General features: G+C 41.7%; 1 protein-coding gene across 2 annotated transcripts in view; it reads right to left on the bottom strand.

The window, feature by feature from the left end:
• The window catches only part of NIM1K (NIM1 serine/threonine protein kinase), a 64,528-nt gene that overhangs the window by 34,334 nt on the left and 6,234 nt on the right, over positions 1-23,960 (bottom strand). Inside the window, exon 1 of one of the 2 annotated variants that reach the window (XM_069962763.1) lies at positions 3,116-3,386. The exons of the other annotated variant lie outside the window; for it this stretch is intronic. The gene's annotated coding sequence lies outside the window, so the exon portion shown is untranslated. Of the gene's footprint in view, positions 1-3,115; positions 3,387-23,960 lie in introns of those variants that run through there. 2 annotated transcript variants of the gene reach the window in all.

The following is a 23,960-nucleotide window of genomic DNA, read 5'->3' as shown; positions in this document are numbered from 1 at the left end:
TAGGATTACAAAATCACTGCAGAATTTTCATGTAAATGCTGGCGCTGCCCCCACCGCAGTACACTGATTGGCTGAGTGGGGCGACAGGATGGCGGGAGTCCCCGAAGCAAACTGGGGCGTGGACTGGTAATGTATACAATGGGCCGCCACAGGTTAAGGGGGCTGACCTTTACATACTCGTAGTGGGATGATAATTCTGCTGTGAGTATGTAATCCTATTCAGAATGACGGTTAAGGGATCTGCAGTAGATTTCTCTGCAAACTCGCAGCGTGAAATCTGCTGAGGATCACTCAAGTGTGAACCCAGTCTAAAAGAACTTTTGAAGGTCCACGCATTGCCGGCATATTAGAAGCATAAGGCCCCATTTACACATGTGTACTGCTTTTCGAATCTGTACACCCACCACAAGAGGTAGGACTATGGATGCATGCAGCAACTACGGACCGTACAATGGCTTGTGGCGCGGATCACAGCCCCAACATGGATCTGGTACACTTATGGATGTGTACAATAGGCCTAAGTAACCGTATCCTACTCACACCTATGCCACAACGTCTTAACATGGTAAAAAGGCATAAGACAACATGCGCCAACTGGAAGTACAAAAAAAACAATGAAACATACATAAAAGGAAAAAAAAACATAAAAAGTCCTTTTTTTTTTTACAGTAAGCCAATCATGTTCTCTGAAAGCTGTACCTGGCCTTTAAGTGGTATATAACAACACTATCACTCTTGGAGGGTTTGTGTTCCAAACATTTTGAAAAATAAAATTAGATAAAAACATTGATGCATATTAGAGGTTTGAAGGAAACCTATAACCAGAGCTGTATTTGCCACTCGGCCCTGGGGGCCTGTGCCTAAGGAGGCAAAGTGTCAAGGGAGGCAGCAGTTAAAGCGACTTTGTTCCCACAATCTGACCCCCCCCAAACCACTTGTACCTTCGGATAGCTGCTTTTAAACCAAGATCTGTCCTGCGGTCTGTTTGGCAGGTGATGCAGTTATTGTCCTAAAAAAATACTTTTAAACTTGAAGCCCCATGGCAAACGGGAGTATCTGTGCCCTAACTTTGCACCACCTCTCTGTCCCTCCTCCCCACCCTCTTCATCATTAGGAATGCTCCAAGCAGATTGCCTCCTATTCCCCACCTGTGTCAGCCAGGCACATGGGCTGGATAGTTAAGGACCTGTGCAATGTTCAGCATGGAGAAAATCTTCCAGTGGCATTCTTAATGATGAAGAGGGTGGGGAGGAGGGTCGGAGGGGTAGTGCAAAGTTAGGGCACAGATACTCCCATTTGCCACGGGCTTCAAGTTTAAAAGTATTTTTTTAGGACAATAACTGCATCACCTGCCAAACGGACCCCAGGACAGATCTTGGATTAGCAGCTGAAGGTACAAGCGGTTTGGGGGTCAGATTGTGGGTAAAGAGTCGCTTTAAGTGAGTAACAAGCAAGAACTATATATATGGCCCTGCCTATAACCCTCTATGGAAATTCTGCAGACATAGGGTTAAATTAATTTATTTATGGTAATTCACTCAATACTGCAAAAGACAATTATACTTCAAAGACAGGAAACATAAAGGCCGTCCTGTGTTATAACTAAGTATGATTATTTATACACAGGCAGCACATTCACAAAGCACTCATGATTATTTCCTATTGTCACCTCACCATTCAGACCTGGGCACTGTGACTTTGAACTTCCTCTAAGCTCCCGACTCAATCACAGGAACAAGTATCAGATAAATGATTTCTTACCACAATGGGAATATATAGAACATATCTGACATAATATTTATTTATTTAGATTTAATATAATTTGGATATAGCAGAGCTGATCTCATCATACTTTCATCAATGGTTTTATACAAGCTAACATTATATTTATACAGAGACCACAATGTACAGTACAAGCAATAGAGCTCCGAGGAGATACATGACTAATTCCTTACTGCTACATCTGTATTCTCTGAAAGCTCCTCTGAAAACTATATTACACTACATTAACCAACAGCACAGACAGGTAATAAGATACAGGGCGGTGAAGAGGATCTGATCTTTAAAGGAGTATTAGGAAACATTAAAGTGTACCTGTCATTATAACTTTCGATACTTGAATCAGCAGTAGATGTGATATAAAACTATAAAGCAAGTTTGTAATTTACAGTCATTATTTTTTTTTAGTTATCATGGAAAACACAGCACTTCCCCACTACTCCAAAAGTTATATCAAAAGCTGCAAAGAAAAACGTACTGTCTGTGTAAACACAGCCATACAGTACAATGTTGCACTCTACTCTCAATCAGACATCACATCACAATAGACCGGGTAAGGATTCCTCTCACAAAATTATACAGCATTAGCTACAATAAGAAACCAAAAGGGCCGCATTCTGTCCTTGCACAGAGACTCTATGTTACTTGCTCCATTTCAGATCAATGAAGTAGAGGCAGCTACATCCTTATTCTAATAGTACTTTTACACGGGACGACTGATCGTTCATTTTTGCATGATAACGGTCGAATTCGAACGATTATCGTACGTGTAAACGCAGCGAACGATCAAACGACCAGCAAAAAATCGTTCATTTTGATCTTTCAACATGTTCTCAAATCATCGTTGATCGTTCACAAAAAATTCGCAGATCGTTCCGTGTAAACAGTCTTTCAGCGATTTCACCTATGTGTGAGATAGGCTTAAACGATCGCAAAACGATCACATAGAGAATTTTCCGTACGATGTATCGTTCCGTCTAAACGCTGATCGTTATAAAAAAAACATTGTTCATTCAAAATCATTAATCGTGCGATCGGGCGAATTATCGCACCGTGTAAAAGTACTATTAGTATCTAAATGTATGAAACCCAGCTGGACAAAGACCGAGTCTTATGGTGCGTTTACACAGAGAGATTTATCTGACAGATTTTTTAAGCCAATGCCAGGAACAGACTATAAACAGAGAACAGGTCATAATGGAAGGACTGAGATTTCTCCTTTTTTTGAAATCCATTCCTGGGTTTGGCTTCCAAAATCTGTCAGATAAATGCACCATTAGCCTTGTTTGCCCATAAATCCTGGTTTTAGATGTACTATTCCTTTAAGTAAACTTACCTTATAAATAAATGTGTGGTGAATCAATCCTCCTAGTCCATCCACTAGAATGCTGACTCTTAGTGACCCAGTCTTCTGTTTGGGTCTTCAGTTCCTATGTATACAGGACACCATAAGAAATCCGAGCTGTGTGGATCATCTGCTTCCTCCTGCCTGGAATACTACAAGTGTTTTGATCTGACTGTCCAACAAGATGTGTGCTTGGCTGTGTGTTTGTGCAGTTTCCTCCGCTTTACGTGTTCCCACTAAGCCAGCCTGTCTGGCTCTGAACCTTCCTGTGCTGTTCCTGCACGCTTACACAATGCACTGCTGTGCTAGATAATGGGCTCCCTCTTTTCATAGAGCAGAACCTGTTTAGGAATAGCTCATAATGGGGAGGCTGACACTCTGGAGGGTCATAGACCAGTCAGACAAGGACAAAGTGGTTTGATGATGGAAAATATTTAAGAAAAAAAAACCTTTCAAGCTGGTGCAAAGCATCTTTTTATAGAGCAAGTCGAGGTGTAGTTCACGGCCAAATCTTAGATTCTATCGGGTCTGAATAACATTTTAAGCATGATAACTGCATTTGTATCAAAGTATTGAACTCTGTCGCTGTAGCAGAGCTGAGTTTGACACTTGGTACATCATAATCATCATAATCATATCAATTCTTTTTTTCTTATTTTTTTTCTTTTCTGCTACATCTAAACAAATCCAACTATTGGGCTATGTCCACACAACTGCCAACGGGCATCGGTATAGATCGTGTGACCATTTCACAATTTCACATCTCAGCAGCATGGATCAAACACACCTACTGGTGTACTTAAAAAATGGGGTTTCTAGGCTAAACAGACTGATGATCTATGCACAGGATGGGTCAGCAGTCACTGATTGGCAGGGTGCAGGCACCCAACACCTCTAGTGTTTAGCACCTGCACTACACTGGCCAGACCTAGTTACTGCAGTTCAATTTACGTTTACTTGAATGGGAGCTGAGCTACAGTAACAGGTCGCCACCGCTACACAGGGAAGGGAACCAACTGCGCCCCAGTTTACTGTGTAGTGCAGGAGCCAAACAGCTGCTAATTGTCATCTGCCAAATAGTGACTGATGACCCTATCTGTGGATAGCTAATATGTACTGTATTTTCTGACGTATAAGGCGACTGGCGTATATGACGCCTGACTTTCAAGGAGATTGTCAGAGGTTCACCTTATACCCCGGAAAATGTTGATCCCTGCCTGACCGCAGCAGGGTTTAATCGCTGGAGCCCTGCTGCGGTCAGGCAGGGGTTAACTGCAGTTGATGGGAAAAAAAAAACCCAGATAACTCACCTATCTCCCGTTCCCAGCAGCCGCGCGTCTCCCGTCCCATTCCCAGCAGCCGCGCGTCTCCTGTCTCATTCCCGGCACAGGCAGTGTGATGCACACTGTCTGCGCTGGAGATTCCCGAAGCTCTGCTGGACAGCCAAGCGTCTCATCGGAGAAGCTCGGAAGGGGACGGAAGATGAGCGGCTGCTGGGAATGGGAGATAGGTGAGTTAACTGTTGTTTTAATTACAGGGGTTGCAGCATATGGTGGGGAAGCGGCCATTTTTGAACGCTCCTCCACCGTATGCGGCAACCATACCCGATGTACAAGACAACCCCACAACTTCTGGGAAGTTTTCGGTGTTAAAGAGTCGTCTTTTACGCCGGAAAATACGGTATGTTTTGCCTGGAGAACCCCTTTAAACCATATTTTCAAAAATGCATATATCTGCACATATGTACTTTCTTTCTATATCCAAAGGGCTGTACCACAGATTTACAATTGTTTAAACTTCCATAGCCTTCACTATTTCTCCTATACCAACATATATTTAAAGCAAAACTTCTATCTATCTATCTATCTATCTATCTATCTATCTCTTTATATTTTATATCATGTTGTTTCATTGACAATATCCACCTTATAACTAAACTCAATTGGCAGACCCTCCAGCAATCTATAAATCTCAACATTGAAGATTGTCAGTTCTATACCATGTGTTGTTTTAATTTTGATGTCCATTATCTGGCCTACAGCTTTATACTATAACAGCATCTCTGAGCAGATAATAGGCTTCTCCTGGTACAGAATATACTGTACTAAGTAATCCATGCCGGATTTCCTCGCTGCTCGGCCTAGCTTAGTGATGCTCCAGTACACACAAACACAGCTGTTTGTCTAAGACATAGTCCAAGAAGACAGCACAGAGATGACCACGGGCAGGAAAACATAACAACCAGCGAGACGCTATTCAGAGACCGCACGCGTCCATAAAAATGCATTCTTCCCAATGGGTAGATGCTAACAGGAACCTAAGAGTATACCAAGGTCAAAACAGCTGCAGGCTGAGGTAAAGTGAGGTCCTGTATCTGGAACATGCTTTGCTTTGGAAACCTTTGCACCCCAGGGTACGACTGCATTGACAGAAATAGAAGTACTGTAAGTTTTCTTGATTCATGTCTATATATGTATCATCTGCACAAATTGATGAAGCCTCAGGCTGTGTTCACACATGCAGTAACGCAATATGAATGCATTGCTTCATTGCAGTAATTCATCATTTAAAGGGGTCGTCCAGCAAAAGAAAATTTTCTTTCAAATCAACTGGTGTCAGAAAGTTATATAGATTTGTTATTTACTTCTATTTAAAAATTTAAAGTCTTCCCATACTTATCAGCTGCTGTATGTGATGCAGGAAGTGTTGTTTTATTTACATTCAGACACAGTGCTCTTTGCTGACATCTGTGGCTGAGACAGGAACTGTCCTGAGCAGGAGAGGTTACCTATAGGGATTTGCTAATGCTCTGGACAGTTCCTGACATGGACAGAGGTGTCAGCAGAGAGCACTGTTTCTGAATGTAAATAAAACAACACTTCCTGTGAGACATACAGCAGCTGATAAGTATGGGAAGACTTGAGATTTTTAAATAGAAGTAAATTACAAATCTATAAAACTTTCTGACACCAGTTGATTTGAAAGAAAAAAAAAATTTGTTGGACAACCCCTTTAATCGCTGTCCAGCAGTCATCGAACACCAACATATGTGAACCTAACCTCAATGGATTCTTGTGGAGAGCTGATAAGAAACTGACAATAGTTTATATTGGTTTGTCTTTTCTTTACGCACTGGCTTCATGGGCAGCATGGGGGCAAAGTGGTTGACACTGATGCCTCTTAACTCTATGACCATGGGTTTGAACCTAACTATGGATATCATCTGCATTGAGTTTCGATGTCCCCCATGTTTACATGGTTTTCTTTTAGGATACGTGCGCACTGAGCAAAAGTGTCTCAGTGTCTCAATGTTAAGTATAGGACGCTTTCACTCTCCGCGCCTCTCCACTAAAAGAATTGACATGTCAATTCTTTCAGCCAAGAGCGAAGGCTTCCTATACCTAACATTGACACACTGAGTGGAGTCTGCATCGGGGATTCAGCTTGGAATTTCCACCTTTTTTCCTCAGTATGAACGTACTCTTACACGCCACAAACGGACTGATAGGGGTTGTATAAAACCCACCCTATAATACAGGGTTGTAAAACTAATGCAGCTGTTGTAAAACTACAACTCCCATTATGCCTTCCATTATCCAGGCATGATGGGAGTTGTAGTTTTGCTTTTTTTTTTAAATAAAACATACAAATAAATGAACATATTATATATTGTAGTGTGCGTAATTGTCCAATGTAATAAAATATAACAATATTATACCTGCACCATGAAAAGTGTAAACAGAAATGACAGAAATAAGGACGCAAGGATCACAGATTAATGAAAAGCAATCAAAAATTCCCATCTACACAAATGATACTAATAAAAACTAAAGACTGTGGCACAAAAAAAATGACATCCCAAGCAGCCCTGTAGGCGGAAAAGTAAAAGCGCTATGGCTCTTAGAAGAAATGAAAGCACAAAAATCAAAAATGGTCTGGTCTTTACGGCCAAAATAGGTGGCAGAGGCAAGGGGTTAAAGTGATTGTAGCACTACAAATAATAAACAAATATCTTCATATGACCTGGTCGGCACTGCCACACAGATTCTGATGTTGCCATCCATTTTTTAAACCACTGCCCTGTTCCTGAGATCTGGTCCATTTTCAATATATGCAAATTAAGTAGCTTGATGCACTGTAGGTGAGCCCAGTAGGTGAGGTGTAGGTAGGTGTAGGTGAGCCCCCAGTGCACTGATATCTCCTCCCCTGGGTGTCTCCTGAATCAAGTCAGCCCCAGCCTGGCTCTGCCTTGGAGCATCATCCAGGGGAGGAAATATTGATGTGATAATTGGTGACATTACAGTCTATGGCCCCGCATTTTTACAGCGGATTTCATACCGTTGCGAGAATGTAGTGATGGTCTTGGTTAACTATTTAACTGCTGTGAGGTTAAAAAATAATAAAAAGACAATACCTGCCTGCGATCCCCTGAAACGATCCTGCTTCAGTCTTTGGGTCCCAGCTCACTAACAGCCCACTCAGCCAATCACTGACTGCGGCGGGACAGCTAAGTGATTAGCTGAACAGGCCTTCAGTGAGCAGAGATCCGGAGACAGAAGCAGTATGGCAGGTAGGCATTGTCTGTGTATTATTTTTCAACCTTATGGCACTTAAATAGTTAACATGGCCATCACTATATTCTGGCAACAGAATTAAAATCCACTGCAAGAACTTTGAAGTTGTTAAGGCGCAGCCACTACAGACCTTGAGTTATTAGGAGGTGCTTACCTCTTAATAAATCTACTTTTTCTCTTTGCATTGTAGATCTGTAGCACTCAATAAAAGACATGAACAAAACATTTGTTAATGTTTAATAGTTTAGCTAGATTGTCTATGTGTACAGTTGTGACTTATATAACACCATATTTTTTTAGTACTCGGTGCCAAAATCTAGATAGTTCCAAAAAATGTTCTTACATACTACTATACTTGTATAATTCAATGTTACACTTATTAAACACATTGCTTTATACCAGACAGTTCTGATTTGTAGCCTGTCAGACTTTGGTCGTTCAGGCAAAGATTTTGGTTTTAATAACAATGGGTGCACCATGCATGGATAGGTTTCATATTAGGTGTAACCTGATTTGCCAGGAAATATCAACAACATTTCTGTACTTCTGCAAATACCATTCTCCCGGCACATACTGTATTTACATGTACATTTCCAAGAACAATTCATGACATGTTACTTGGACTCTCAGAGGACATCACTTAGACTTGTGTTGGGTCTCTTATGACTTAAGTATTAGCTGTTTGGATTCTCTTGTGACTTGTTAGTCTTTCGGATTTATGTAGTTACGGTAAATCCTATAATAAACCTTCCAGTTAAAGGGGTACTCAGGAGAAATGTTTTTATCAGATCAACTGCTGTCAGAACTTTGTACATTACTTCAATTTGAAAAAAAAAACAAGTCTTCCAGTACTTATCAGTTCCAGGTGTCCTGCAGGAAGTGGTGTATTCTTTCCAGCCTGACACAGTGCTCTCTGCTGCCACCTCTGTCCGTGACAGGAACTGTCCAGAGCAGTAACAAATCCCCATAGAAAAACCTCTCTTATTTTAGACAGTTCCTGTCATGGACAGAGGTGGCATATACCACTTTCTGCAGGACATATAGCAGCTGATAAGTACTAGAAGACTTAAGATTTTTACAGTCAGCCTAATTTATGCTTACTCCACAGCCCCTGATTTTATAATAACATTCATCAACTGATATTATCTCCCATCATTAAAATTAAGATTGAGCCGATTTGACTCTTAACTAAATAGACAAACAATAAACCCACATATTTCAGAAACATAAGGGCAATGTGATCGGTGCGCCCAAAGCTAATGAATAATAGTAACATCTAATTTTTGGCCGGTTGACTTCAGGTGTTCTTTAAATCAATTGTAAAAAAGTAAACATTAATTTGCCAACATGGAATATTACTATAACGTGAAGATTGTTGGTAGGGTTGGACAAAAACAATGGACCAGACAAACACATTACTGAATAGGTAACATGTAAGAACTTGACTTGACTCAACGTCTCCAAGGTTTCCAAGTCCTGTTATTAGATATCAAGTTTAATGTTTTGTGTGAACACACCTAGACCTGATACAATCCACTTCAGAGGCTACCAGATACTTCTGATTTAGACTGCGCAATGTATGGGGACATGGATATTGACCTTGCATGGCTCCTTTTAGTTACAAAGAATAAACTAATATCATCATATCAATACATACTGTATCAAGAGTCCTATTTTAGACTAACATAAATTGGACTATAGAAGTGACATTGGTTGTGCAACTTCAGCATTAAAAGAGGTGTTTCCAGCTTTAGGGTATGTGCACACTGAGGAAAAGGCGAGGAATTAGGTGAGGAATTGAAGAGGAATTTCAGCTTGAAATTCCTCCCATAAAATATGTACAGAGCAAAGTCCCATTGTGTTCAATGGGTTTTCTGCTCTGTTGTTCACACTGCAGAATTTCAGAGCAGAATTTTCTGCTGTAGATCTGCTAGAGGAATCCTATAGAAGTCAATGGGGGGCTTAAATTCTGCTTGAATTCTGCCTGAAAACGTTCTGCTTCAATTCCTCGAGAATTCCTCAGTGTGCACATACCCTTATGTGGGATGTTCTTGTATAAAAACCTGCAATAAGTTGGCTCTTACTACAGATCTACTGAATGGAAGGACTTACATATCAGGGGCCTTATCCACCTAATGTGGGACCTACCTACTTAACTTAATGAGGGGCACATATATTCCTAATTGGGAGGACCCATCTGTATACCTAATAGGGAAACTTCCTACCTTTGTAATGGTGGGGCAACCTACCTAATTAGTAGACATAACACACACATAACCTAACCTACTTTCACAAACACACAGACACTGTGGGACACAAAAGTAGAGTACTATTACTATTATTCTCAGGGTAGGACTTATTTTTGAGGTAAGACTTTCTTTTGGAGAAGCAGGGCAGTATGCTTAACCAAATGTGTTGTTTCTTTTTTTTCTTTTAGTATCAAACAGATCAATTTTATTGTAATCTCAGGGCAATGCATAGTACAAGCATATGGGCCTTTTCGGCCTCCATAGAGAACAAAGAAAAAAGAACAATCAAGCAAGTAATGATCATAGGGAACAAACAGAAATCTTTTTTTACTTTTATGGTGCAGCAATTATAACTTTTAATTATACCTTTATCTGTGTAACCTCCTAAAGGGTTGTCCAGGCAAAAAAAGTGATGGGCAGCAGCCTGTGCTATAACCACAATAAACAAGTAACGCTCACCCATACTGGTCTAACCTAACTGCCTTGCCATTGTTCCCTATATCCTGCCAGTCTCTTCTGTCTTCCAGTTCCTGTAATATTACAACCCCACAGGTGCTTCCTCCTCAGCCAATCAGTAACTAAGGTGGGACAAATGCCGCCAAAAGTGGATAAATCTGCAAAGGAGGGGAGGGGGGGGACCAGAATTGATAAGATTTTCACCTCACCGGGAGCTGGTGTAAAGCCTCCCACAAGTGGGAAAGGGGGCCAAGAAAGTAGAGATTCCAGCTTTCTGGGAGCTGCCCCTCAGGAGCAACCCAGCTGGCTGGAAGAAATCCTAGTTGCAATCAAAAAATGTGATAACTCAATTATAGATCTGTCCACTCAGGTTGGCTCTATGGGTACGGAGATATCGCTGTTAAGAAATGATATGAATAAAATAAGGGAGAGGTACGAGGAGGCAGAACAGCGAATTCGCAACTTGGAAGATGAGATGGAAAAGTGTAAAAAGGTCTCAGAGGGGTCAGCGAAAGAGATACAGGAGTTAAAAAGGAGACTGATAGATGCAGAAGATAGATCTAGACGTAACAACCTGAGAGTGGTGGGTCTACCTGAGGGGGTGGAAGGGAAGGACCTGTATGGATGGGCAAATGGTTGGCTGAAATCTATTATGGGTACTGAGGCCTTATCCCCGAATTTTGGAATTGAGCGAATCCATCGGGTGCCTGGCAGGCCCCCACCACCGGGGGGTCACCCCAGGCCAATAGTAATGAAGCTACTATCATACCAGGATAGGGACTTGATATTGAGAGTTACGAGGAGAGAAGATAATTTACTGGTTAATAACAACAGGGTGGCCATCTTTCCTGATTACTCGTATGAGACCCAAAAAAAGAGAGCAGAATTTGTTCAGGTAAAGAGGCGTTTGAGAGATAAGAATGTGAAATATGCTCTGATGTTCCCAGCAAAACTGAAAATCATTGTGGATGGCAAAGCCTGGTACTTCGGCTCCCCGGGGGAAACGTCTGAATGGTTAGATCAAAGAGGTTTATAAATTAATTTATGCTTGTAGGTGTTCTAGTTGTTCGCCGGGTGAAGAGAGACAATGGAATAAGCTTAGTTTAGAGACTCTGGGCAGCAGCTTGGGGTCGTTAGGGGGGGGGAGGGGGGTGGGGGGGGAGGGAGGGGGGTGGGGGGGAGGGAGGGGGAGAGGGAGAGGGTTTCTTTTTTTTTTTTTTTTTTTTTTTTTTTTTTTTTTTCCTTTCTATGGATGGTATTGGTCTGGCTAGTATATGGTGGTAAGGGTAGTTGTATGGAATATTAGGGGGTTGGGGGACAGGAAAAAGAGGTTGGCGGTCATGCACTATTTGCAATGTTATTTACCGGCGGTAGTGTGTCTGGTCGAGACACATCTGACTCAGGAAACATCATATAAGTTGACCAAGAGATGTTGGTCCGACCAATACCATTCGGTTTTTTCTAGTTACGCTAGGGGAGTTACCATTCTGATTCATAGGAGTTATAGGTGGGAATTATGTAGACAGAGTGTAGACAAGGAGGGCAGGTTTGTCTTTCTCCACGGTGTACTGGATGGGTTTGAGTGTATAATAGCCGGAGTCTATATCCCTCCTCCTTTTAAGGCAGCAGTCCTGGAGAAATTGTTTGACTTCATAAAAAATTATCCAAATTGCCCGCTTGTAGTGGTAGGGGACTATAATATGGTTATGAATGAGGTGTTAGATAGGAAGAGGGAAGATGGGCACGTTAGAAGTTCTGGGATTTCCCCGTTGTGGAGAATAATAAAGGAATATGGTTTGGTGGATATTTGGAGGGAAAAAAATCCAGATAAATATGAGTTTACGTGTTGGAACAAATCTAATAATGTTTTTTCCAGAATTGATATGGTATTAGTAAGTTCACATTTGGTGCACAAAATTAAAAAGGTTTCTCACTTACCAAGGGGTTTGTCGGATCACTCACCGATATTAACGGAAATTTATATTAAAAAAGACAAGGTGATAAAACCTATTAAAATTCACCCTCACTGGTTAGAGCTTATTAAAGATAAGGAAGAAATTACCCGAGAGCTCAAAGAGTTATGGGAAATTAATTTAGATACTGCTTCACTTCACACTATTTGGGACACTATGAAAGCGATTATTAGAGGGAGGTATTTTGGGATTATTAGTAGAAAGAAGAAGGAGTATAGGGAAAAAGAGGAAAGTTTAAAAGAGGGTGTAAGGGTAGCTGAGAGGGATTATATCACGAACCCAACAAGAGAAGCACGGAATAAGTTAGAGATAAGACAGGAGAAGTTGGATGAGCATCTAAAAGATAAGGTTAGAAGTCAGATAATTTTTTCGGGGGGGAGGAGGTATAGAGAATCAGGGACCCCTAGCAAGGGTCTTATGTCTATTATTAAAAACCAGGAGGGGAGAAGAGAAATAATGGCGATTAGAGGGGTAGAGGGGAATATGGTGTATAGTTCCCAAGATATTACTACTCAATTTATGATATTTTTTAAAGATCTCTACTCTTCAGACGCAAAATATGAGAAGAAGGTGTTACAGGAGTATCTGAGCAATATAGCCCTGCCCACCTTGTCACTAGAACAAAGGGAAAAACTGGATGCTCCAATTACAGAAGGGGAGTTTTTTGATGCCTTGAAGGGTATTGGAGGGAATATAGCGCCTGGGAAAGATGGTATAGTATATGAAGTCTATAAAGCTCATGGGGAAGCCCTTATTAGGCCCTTATGGGAGGTGTTTAGAAAATCTATAGAAATAGGGTGTCTATCGGATTCTATGAATGAAACCATTATCACTCTTATCCTGAAAGAAGGGAAAGACAAGACAGAATTAGAGTCATATAGACAAATTTCCCTCATTAATGCGGATGTAAAGATCTATTCCAGAGTATTGGCCAATCGCCTGAAGGATATTATGCCGGACCTGATACACGAGGACCAGACGGGCTTTATCACGGGGCGCATGGCCAAGTTTAACATTAGACGTGTATTTGAAAACATTCAGATGGTGGAGGCTCCGGATTCCCACTCCATCCTGTCATTGGACGCGGCTAAGGCGTTCGACAGGGTGGAGTGGGACTACTTGTGGGAAGTGTTGGAGAGATTCGGGTTCGGCCCGCAGATCATAAAAATGATTAAATTGTTGTATAATTCACCCAAAGGGTTTATACGGGTTAATGATAGTGTTTCCGAAGGTTTCATACTGGGGAGAGGTACAAAGCAGGGGTGTCCCCTCTCTCCTCTGCTCTTCGCCCTAAGTTTGGAACCTCTTGCGGCATTAATTAGACAAGATCACCTGATTGAAGGTTTTGGGGCGAGGGGTGGAGGAGACAGGGTGACACTTTATGCGGATGACATGCTGCTGTTTTTAAGGGATCCCCGGGTCTCCCTTCCCAGGGTAATGGAATTGATTGAGGAAAATGGGAAGTTCTCGGGGTTTCTGGTAAACTGGAGTAAATCCATCCTGATGCCTCTAAAGGAGAGGGTAGTTGTGGGAGGATTCCCAGTGAGGACCCTGGAGGAGGGGGGGAGTTTTCGGTATTTGGGAGTACAGGTATCAAGAGAGATTGGAGAATTTAATAAGCTGAACCTGGAGAAAGTCTTGAGAGAGTTGGAGGGGAAGATAAATATCTGGGTTAAGCTGCAGTTAAGTAAAGCAGATAGGATAGTGCTGTTAAGATCAATTTGTCTGCCGAAGTTTCTCCATATTTTCTCTGTAGCTCCTATATGGATAGGGGATAAATTTTTTAGGAGAATAAGGAAACTGACGAACGATTTAATATGGGGGAGGAGAAGGGTGCGTATAAAGTTGGACACTCTTTCTCTCCCTCTGGGTAGGGGGGGTTTGGGGGTCCCTAATTTCAAAATTTATTACTTGGCCTCACAGTTGGTGTGGTTTCATAAGGTGTTAGATAGGGGCTTCCATGACTGGATTGGACAATCCGGAAACGCTCTAGGGTTGGATGTGATACAGAAGATAGAGGCAGGATTGGTAGCCCAAGCAAGGGATAAGGGGAGGATAATGGTGAGAGCCCAGGTTAGTGTCTGGAAGGCTGTAAAAAAATTGTTGGGGCTGGAGGGGCAATTTCCATTTTCCTCCTTATGGCACAATTATAACCTAGGGACACAAGATATTGGGTTGGGGGAGACACTCTTTAGTAGGGGTATAAGGGTCTTGGGAGATATTATGAGGGATAATAAGGTTAAGAACTGGGAGGAAGTTAGGTGGGAGTACCTATTATCTAATAAATGCTGGTTCTCCTATGTTCAGGTTAGTACGGCAGTTAAAGAAGTTGTTAAGGAGGCAGAGATAAAGAGTGATCAACTGGTAGATGAGTTAAGGGTTCCCTCTGGTGGACCTAGGAGAATATCATATATATATCGCTATCTGCTGGGTATGTTGGAGGGATCTCAAAGAGGTAAGAGTGGTTGGGAGGATGAGATGGGGACTGTGTCTGAGGTACAGTGGTTACGGGTAATGCAAAACATCAGATATGTTTCCAAATCATTTAATCATAGAATTATTCAGTATAATATTATACAAAGAACATACTGTACCCCCTCCTTCTTAGCAAAAATCAATCATGGAGGTATTGTGAGCTGTCCCAGATGTGGCTTGGGTGCGGCGGGGTTTTTGCACATGGTATGGTCCTGTCAGAAGTTGGGGGGGTACTGGGAGGCTATTAGACTAAACATAAAAACCATGATGGGGATAGAAATTCCTAGCAGCCCGCTAACCATAATACTAGGAGACGTGTCATTTATTGAAACCTCGAAAGTGTTACGGGACAAAGTTAGTAGGCTCTTGTTTTATGGGCGACTGGTCATAGTGAGAAAGTGGTTGTCAGTAAGTACCCCCTCATACCATGAATGGGAGAGCTGTTTGAGAATTTATGAAAGGTATTATAATAGTTAGTTTTTTTTTTTTTTTTTTTTTTTTTTTTTTTTTTCCCTCTCCTCCTGGGGTTGGGGTGGTGGGTGGGTATGGGATATTTATTTTGTGTATTAGGGTGGGTGAACGGTGTAAAGGATTATGTGACACATGGTTATTGGAGAAGTATATTGTTATGGAACAATGTGTCACTTTAAGGCATTGCCCTTGTACGTTGCAAGGGCTTTGTGTTTGTATGTTTTCTTTATTATTAAGAATAAAATAAAAGACATTTAATAAAAAAAAAAAAAAACTAAGGTGGGACACAGTTCCTATGCTGTTGTGAAATAACTGGGGGATAGAGAAAACTATAGGAAGACACCGAGCATTGGCATATCAGCTGGGTGATTGCCATTTGTTTATTATGTTTACAGCACCCCCTGCTGCCCAGATTTTTTAATTGCCTTTAATATTGTTTATGTATTCTTTCAAACAACTTAAAGAGGTACTCTGGGCAAGGGGTGTTTTTTTAACATTTGGTGGGGCATGGGCTGTTTTAACATAAGGCTATGTTCACACAACGTATGAGACTGGCAGTTGCGTGACGCGGCCGGGTCTTGGAACAGCCGGTTTTACAAAAGATCATCTCGGCCGGTACTGCAGTACCGGCCACATGATCTTTGCAGCCGCAGAGTTCTGTTGCCGTTCCACAGTGTGCACTGACAGGCTTTTCAGCGGCCACTATTCAATGAATAACAGCCGCAGAAAACTGCCATTTTAGTTGTTTGCAGCGCCGCTAGGGATCCCGGTCGGAGCGTATACCATGTGCATACGCTCCGGCTGGGATCCCATAGGCAGCAAGGTAACGTATATCTTCGTAATAATCACGCCCGTTGTATGTTGTGTGAACATAGCCTAATAGAGTAAACTTACTTCTCTGGCTCCAGCACTGCATCCGCAATCCTGGTGCTCTATCCCTTGTTTGGCCACTTCCTGGGGCTGGGGTCATGACGTTGCAGACCCATTCAGCCAATCAGTGACTGAGGCGGGACTGCACTGCAGGTGCGGATTGCCTGGGCAGGCCTGAAATGTGTTGTGTTGTGACCCAGAAGTGGCCAAACAGGAGATAAAGTGACAGGATTGCTGCAGCAATTGTGGCTGCAGTGCTGGAGCCAGGGAGGTAAGTTTACTTTATTATGTTAAAACAGCCTATGCCCCGCCATGTATTAAAAAACACCTCTTGCCTGGAGTACCTCTTTAATGTTGATAGGGAAGGTAATATCTAGCAGCTACCAAAAGTTTAATTATTTCATGCTTTCTCTTCCTAAATAAAGGAATATCTGAGTTATTACTAAATATCCTAACTCCACAAACTTTTCTATACTTATCAAGGAGAATCAATATTGCTTTTCTTAATTCATTGTATAATAAGTATAGATTTTTTTAAATATCCATCTTGATTACTGTATAAATAATATTGGGGTAGACGAGATATATATATATATATATATATATATATATATATATATATATAAAATTATGTTAAATGTGATGTTGTTTCTGTTTTTCTCTAATTTCATGCATCCCCATTAACTTATATCAACAGTTTCCTAATGTAATAATGTTCTTGGTAAGTGAATGTCAGAGTAGCTGACTTACATTGTGTAGTGTGTGTTCACTTGTCCTTATGATTATCACATCTGTGTTGGCTGTGTTCTGTTTAAGTTGGCACAGACATGATGGTTCTGGAACGAACAGACTGGCATAATAAGCCTGTTTTCCACCGGGATAGTTTACAGTTTTCTATAGGACAATAGCATTCACAATCCAAGGTATAATGAGACTCTTTATGTAACCATCAGGTATTTACTCACCAATTATCCTTACCATGCAGATATTAATTTACTTAGGTTAAGTAAAAAAGATGAAAAGAAAGCTGTGGTCAAAAGAGAAAAGGCAGGGATCACACAAGGGCGTACACATAATAATGGCAGCCCATGTCACTACCAAGAGTTCTCTATAGAGTGGGGCCCAATTTGGTCTTATTTAAACAGCATGGGCATGTGGGCTACCCAGGTGCTAAAAAGTCTGGTTAAAGCCTAAACTCAGGGTCGGTTGGGTCTAGGCTGCTCCTGCAGAGAATGATTGTCAATCCTAGTCCATACCTGAATGCAGGAGAGGAGAAGAGAAAGAAAAGGAGAAACTAAGACTTAGTGCATAAGGTGTACAAGTGCCCCATAGAAGAATACTAGGGTCTTGAGACTTATTCTCAAGTAAAGACTGTTGCACTGTTCAAAGATCCACAGTGTCTTTCTTGTTTGTGCACCTCACCTATTAGGGGCACCACCAAAACACCATCAGACACATCACACGGTGTGCCCCAGGGGAACCATCGCCACTACCACCTGTGCAGACTCATTCAATAGAGTATGGGATGACCTTGTAGAAGCCCTCGTGCCCTGTGACAAGACGTGGAACTACTGCAATCAGCCATCCCATAGGTATTCTCAGCAACATCTACACATCCTCTGGTAATTGTTTTGCTATAAGTGATAGAATTGTTGCTATAAGTGATAGCTCTATATAAATGAAACAACAAGACAGTGCTTACCTATATTTTCTTGCTATGTTGCCTAGAGGGGGTATAGCTTGCACCTATATTCCAATGCAGATGATGGATTTTCATCAGTACACACCGATAATGCTTCTGCATGCAGCCAGATGACTATAACAGTGTCTTAAGGTCCACAAATCCCATTTAGTCACTGACTGGTAGTGGTGATGGGTGTAAGACAATGACTGTATAGCTTTAGCAAACGGGTCTTAAAAACCTTACAAAAATCATCTTCATCCATAGAATACATCGAGACGTGACATCCCTTCACTTGTAGGAAACCTAATGGCAGATGAAGTTGTCTTTGTCGAGATGATGAGCTAATCACTGTAAAACGTAATTAAATGACACGGATTACAATGTCATTCAGTAGCAGGATAAAAGTCACGTCTTCCACAAAGGCAAATCGGGAATGTATCTTGTTAATCCACTCTTTATGTTCTGTAGGAGCAGGGCTATCCTTAGTTCAGGCACATGTCTGTTTCCGTGCCTGTTATGTAACACTAAAGCTACAGTAAAGGGCATGGAAAAATCCACAGAGGAAACGGGAATCTAAAGAACTGAACATTTGAAAGTAAATTTAACTTTCAAGAATATTTTACAGTTTAAAGGGGGTTGGGGGGTCCAGTTAAGGAAACCAACTTTGAACCGCCAGCCATGTTAAATAATTCTCAGGTCCCTTGCAATTGTGGATAGTATAGGACCCATTGTGTTCTAGCAGCCACAATAGCGCAAAAAGTCTGTGATTGCAGCGGCTCGCTGATCCATTTTTCATGGACCCAAAACCGTGCTTTGCAATAGGGGATATACACTTCTCTTAGTGTCAATTTTTCTTTAATAAAGCAAAGGCGCTGGCAGAATGAATTCAGGATTATTATTAGCACTAAGCCTGGGAAGCCCCCATATACTAGCAGCTGTTATTACGTATACCCAGTTCTCTGTCAGGCAGCCATATCTTGATATTGCATCTGAATAAACAATACAACATTCCTGTAGACTGGGGGAGACGGGATGACTGTTCCATGTACTAATTACCTAATACAACATGTGACACAAGTGATTTATTGTTTTTTACTCCACAAATATTCACATATTAAAAAGATTTCACAAGGACTGGTCTTGCAACTTACTCATAAACCATCTATAAGGAGGACTAGATGGAGGTAACCAGTAGATTGAATGCTGTAGATTACTGTGTTATATTAACTGTTCCTCTCTTCCACTGCAGGAACGTGGCAGTTCTGTGTATGTTGTATATGGCCCCATCACTGCAGCAGGAAAGTATCTCCAAAATCCATGTGGTTTCAGGTATCAGTTTGCAGGGCTAGCATGGGAAGCCCACTGTGTAACTAGGATGGGTGAGAATGTGACCAATGAGCCTAATATGTGCAATAAAACAGTGGATGCTGGCACTGGTTTGATAAGTGAAAAGTCCAGAAGAAAGTGACATGTGACAGCTGAGTGTTCCTGGTCTAGGTGACAAGCTGCCACCAGTACAGCTGAAATTTGGACTGGGTCGACTTACACTGGGTGAACTGTGGCAATAGAGAAGCCACAACTGTGAGACCCCTGACTGGGCTGCGAAAAGACAGTACTGCACAATTCCCAACAATGACAGTAAAGGCAGCAACAGTGAACAAAGACTACACTGGAGTCATTGATCATTGATCTGTAATTAAAACAGTCATTCATCTCTTCTATTAAATACAGGATGACTGGTATTGATGGTTCTACAAAAGCATCTACGATCAGAAGAAGAAGAAACAGAATAGGAGAAGAAAGGAGGACTGCTTGGTAAGCAAAGGAGCGTGCTCTATTATTATCTTCAAAAAGTTCCCAGCTTCATGAGCAATACGCAGGGGGTTAACCACTGCATTCTACTTGGCCCCTCTTATACACCCCTATCATGGAACTACAAATTTGGCACAGAGAGGTAAATCAGCTTCCTCCTAAAACTAATCACCAGTAAATGACAGATATAAGACACCAGACGCACAGGATACTTCATGATATCTGAAGCAAATAGTAGGGGTTCACGCCCGACCAGACCAGTGGTAGTCGAACAAATCACATCAAGGTGAATTGTTCCTTTTATATTCAAAAAAGAAACGGGGGAAGAAGAAAAGTGGACTACTTTTAAATGATTTTGGTGATTGAAAGAACATGCTCTATAATTATCTTCAAAAAGTTCACTGTACCGTGCAAAGAACTTAAAATCTACTTAGACAAGCTCCATTTAGAATTTGTTTTCCTACTGTTTAGAATGGGGGATAGAGGGCAGGATTGATACACGTAAATTCATATATTACATGTTTAGGGCACATCCATACATTGTAGATAGGCTGCAGACTGATTTTCTGCAGTAATGTCATTGGCAGAAATTTTGCACCATACTGGACCTATTTGATTTGCTACAGATATTCTTCGCTGATTTTTTTTTTATTCAGTGTGTGAATCAGATTTTCAAGATCTCATCCACTAAACTGTTAACTGCACAGAAGCTGTTAATCTGCAGCATAAGTGCTATTTGTGGACATACCCTAAAAATACTCCATTATTTAAAGGGGTACTCTGACCATTTAAAATTTTCTCTATAGTGGATGCATAGAAAATAACACAAAGCTTCTCATGCCTTGTCATGCTTTCAGGTTCTGCTACTTCTAAGACAGACTCATCTTGGCAGTGCCAGCCTGCCCAGCCAATCACTTGATCTGGCTCTGTCCCACTACAGTCAGTGAGGGGCTGAGTGGGCTGTCCCTGCCGAGATTGGTTCGTCTCAGAAGTAGAGCCCGGAGCATCCAATGGAGGACCTGAAGACGCTGCAGAAAGCCCCCAGGGGAGCTTGGTTAGGTGAGAAGAGCGTATTGGTTATTTTCTATGCATCTCCAGCACTATAGCAAAAAATTGTATTTGCCAGAGTACCCTTTTAAAAACTTTAGAAGAGCCCCTTGACAATAAGCTGATCAGAAAGTGTCCCTCTTGGAATTTCTAGTGTTTAAATCTCCTGCAGCACCCCTACAGGAAAAATAAAGCATTACACTGTGGCAACTCAACTAAGTGAGTTTTCAGTGTAATGCAGGACAAGACAGGTCATTAAAAGGAGGTTTGCTTTTTATAACCGATCCCGACTCTGGATAATAGATGAAGATCCTGCGTCGAGCAGCCTTTTTAACTAATAAGGTAGTAAGGAATATACAGTATATAATAAGAGTTTATATCAGGCCATACACCTTGTATACTGCTACCTACATGACCTCTTTACAGCCTTCTGAAATAGATAGACTCATTTAGAATTTATGATAGGTGGAAAGAGTTAACTTGGTGCCTGCTATCACAATATAATAAATAAGTTAAAACTATGGGGATGCTCTTAGATAAATGCATTTTTCTCTATATTTGCCATATGATGCAAATATTACCAGAACTGGAGCCTAGGTTTATACAGCCAACCACGTAAGTAAGGGATCCAATATTATTAATGCTTCTTAGTCATACGAAAGGTAATGATGGAGAAGTGTACAATTTCCTATGATCAGACACAAGTAGCTGAGAATAAACCTATTCACAAGGTTCTCGGTAATGTGCTAAAAGTTGCTCAATATTCCACAGCTCGATCCAGGAGCATGAATAGCATTTATTGTTGGTATCTGTAATAATGCTGTCATAGTTTCATCGTCAAAATGAGCAGCATAACAATAGGGAATAGAAGGCGAGCTCGGATCATGTGAACTCTAAAATGTTTTCTTGGTGAGATATATATGAAAGTGGAAAATTACAGTCACATGGATTCAATGACGGAGGATTGGGTATCAATGCCATGAATGGAAGAAAATAATGTAAGAAAAAGTATACATTATCCTGATACATACATCATTGCCCCTTTGTCTTTCCTTGACTCCATTCAGAAGATGAAAATCGCATTGTATGACTATGTTTCTTCATCATCACTGATTAAGGACCGAGTTGAATGAGCCAAAAAGACCTTATAGGGGTTTGATCAGAAGCAATATCACCTATCCATAAGAGTTATAATTATTTGGTGGCTGGGGGTCCCACTGATAAACAGGGGTTCAGAGTCTCTAGTCTGAATAGAATGATCACACATGTGCCCTACTGCTCAATGCACTATATACAGAACTGATGGAAATTGTATATCACTTGGATAGCACTTGGCTATAATTATTAATCCCATAGGCATTGAATGTAGCAAAAATCCCATAGTGCATACATGTAGGTGTTGTTGCATTCAGTAGGAAGACCCCAGGTACTCCAGTTCTTAGGATTAATGGAGATCCCAGTGATCGTACATTAAAGAAAAACTCTGGGCTGGAATGATTTTTGGCAGAGTGTTAGGAAGGATGAAAGAAGCAACAAGCTTTCATCTCTCCCGCTCCAGTGCTGATGACGGTTGCCCATAGCTCTGGTCCCCCGATCCTGGCCACTTGTGTGTCTGAGTGGGGACCTGGAGCATTATGTGTTAGGCCTTCTCAGCCTGTCAGCGGCGTAGCAGGGTCCCACCTCAGCCAGAAGTGGCTGGGACCTAAGGACCGGCATGTGGGCACCAGCGCTGGAGCAGGGAAGAAAGCTTTTTATTTCTTTAATCCACCCCCTCCCCACCAAAAAGAACCCCAGCCTCCTTTAATCACCTCTGCTGCAGTTCAGCCCCTTTAAGGACTGCACAGATTCTTAGCTTTACCAATGAGAACTTTTGATATATCACTAGAACATTACTAAATGGGCACTGTCATAAAAAACTTTTGGTATGTCATAGAGACCCCAACTGAGTCCGGAGAAGTGTACCCTAGGTGTGTTCTCTCCTGGCTCAGTACCACATGACCGAGATGATCTCACAATGCAAGTCTCTGGAACATCTCCATCTCATAAACAGAGCAAGGAGAGAAGTGTTCAGCCAAGCCTTGTACTCCCCACACGTTCTCGCAATCCGTCTGGGTCTGAACACTCAGACTTTGACCAATTAAAACTTTTGACCTATCTCTAGGACATGTCAAACATTTATCAAAATGATAAGGGCACTTCGAAGGTGAGGTCTTATCGCTATCGCAGACAACCCCTTTAGCCGGAACAGCACAGGTATGGCCTCTAAGAATCCCAGAAAACAGCCAAGAGATGATTATGTCATGGTATTTAGGGGAAATGTAGCATTGCATGGTGGTCATTCAGATGAATAGCTGTCTGTGTAATAACAAGCAACAGATGTGGAACACTGAGGAGTCAACCTCCGGCGTTACATCAAATCAACCACTGTGAGGCGTCATTTGCAATTGATTAATCGCTAGGAATCATAGGCAGAATCCCTCTGTGACATCCCTAAATGCTAAAAGGAGATATGGACAGAGGTTGTCATTATAGCACAACCCCTTTAACAACCTGCAAAAATGGTCCCAAACAATATTTGGCACAAAAATCTCAACATATATACACATACACGTTTAGGCTATGTTCACACTACGTAAAGAGACCGGCTGTTCCGTGAAGCGGCCGGGTCACGGAACGGTCTCTGCCCAGATCTTCCCGGCCGGTACTTAAGTACCGGTCGGATAATCTTTCAGGCCGCAGTGTTCTGATGCAGGCGCATCAGCGCGTGCCCGAATCAAAACGTCCCATAGCACACAATGAAGCAAGCGGCCAGAGCCGCTCGCTTCATTGTATGAACTGACAGAGCTTTCTGCGGCCACAATTCACTGAATTGCGGCCACAGAAAACTGACATGTCAGTTATTTGCGGATCCGCATGGGATCCCGTCCAGAGCGTATACAATGTGTCATTGTGTGAACACAGCCTTTCTGTGTTTTCAATCCACTCCTGGTTGAGGTTGCAAAATGAGACAACAATACTGACTGAAATATACTGTGTGTGAATCCAGCCCAATACATGCAGACACACAAAACCACCTAGTGGTCCACCAGAAGTTCACACAATGTAAGACTGCGGACGTCACAAACTGTGTTACAGAACGGCCGCTGTCTGCGAAGTTTAACCCAGCGTGTACTGCTGTACCGGCCAGATGAACTTCATTTCTTTCAAATTGGAATGTGGGCACAT

This window comes from Dendropsophus ebraccatus, chromosome 3, assembly GCF_027789765.1.
Source record: "Dendropsophus ebraccatus isolate aDenEbr1 chromosome 3, aDenEbr1.pat, whole genome shotgun sequence".
In the NCBI taxonomy this organism is placed as follows: Eukaryota; Metazoa; Chordata; class Amphibia; order Anura; family Hylidae; genus Dendropsophus; species Dendropsophus ebraccatus.
Note: the sequence above shows the minus strand (reverse complement) of the source record. Positions and strands in the feature narration are given on the sequence as shown.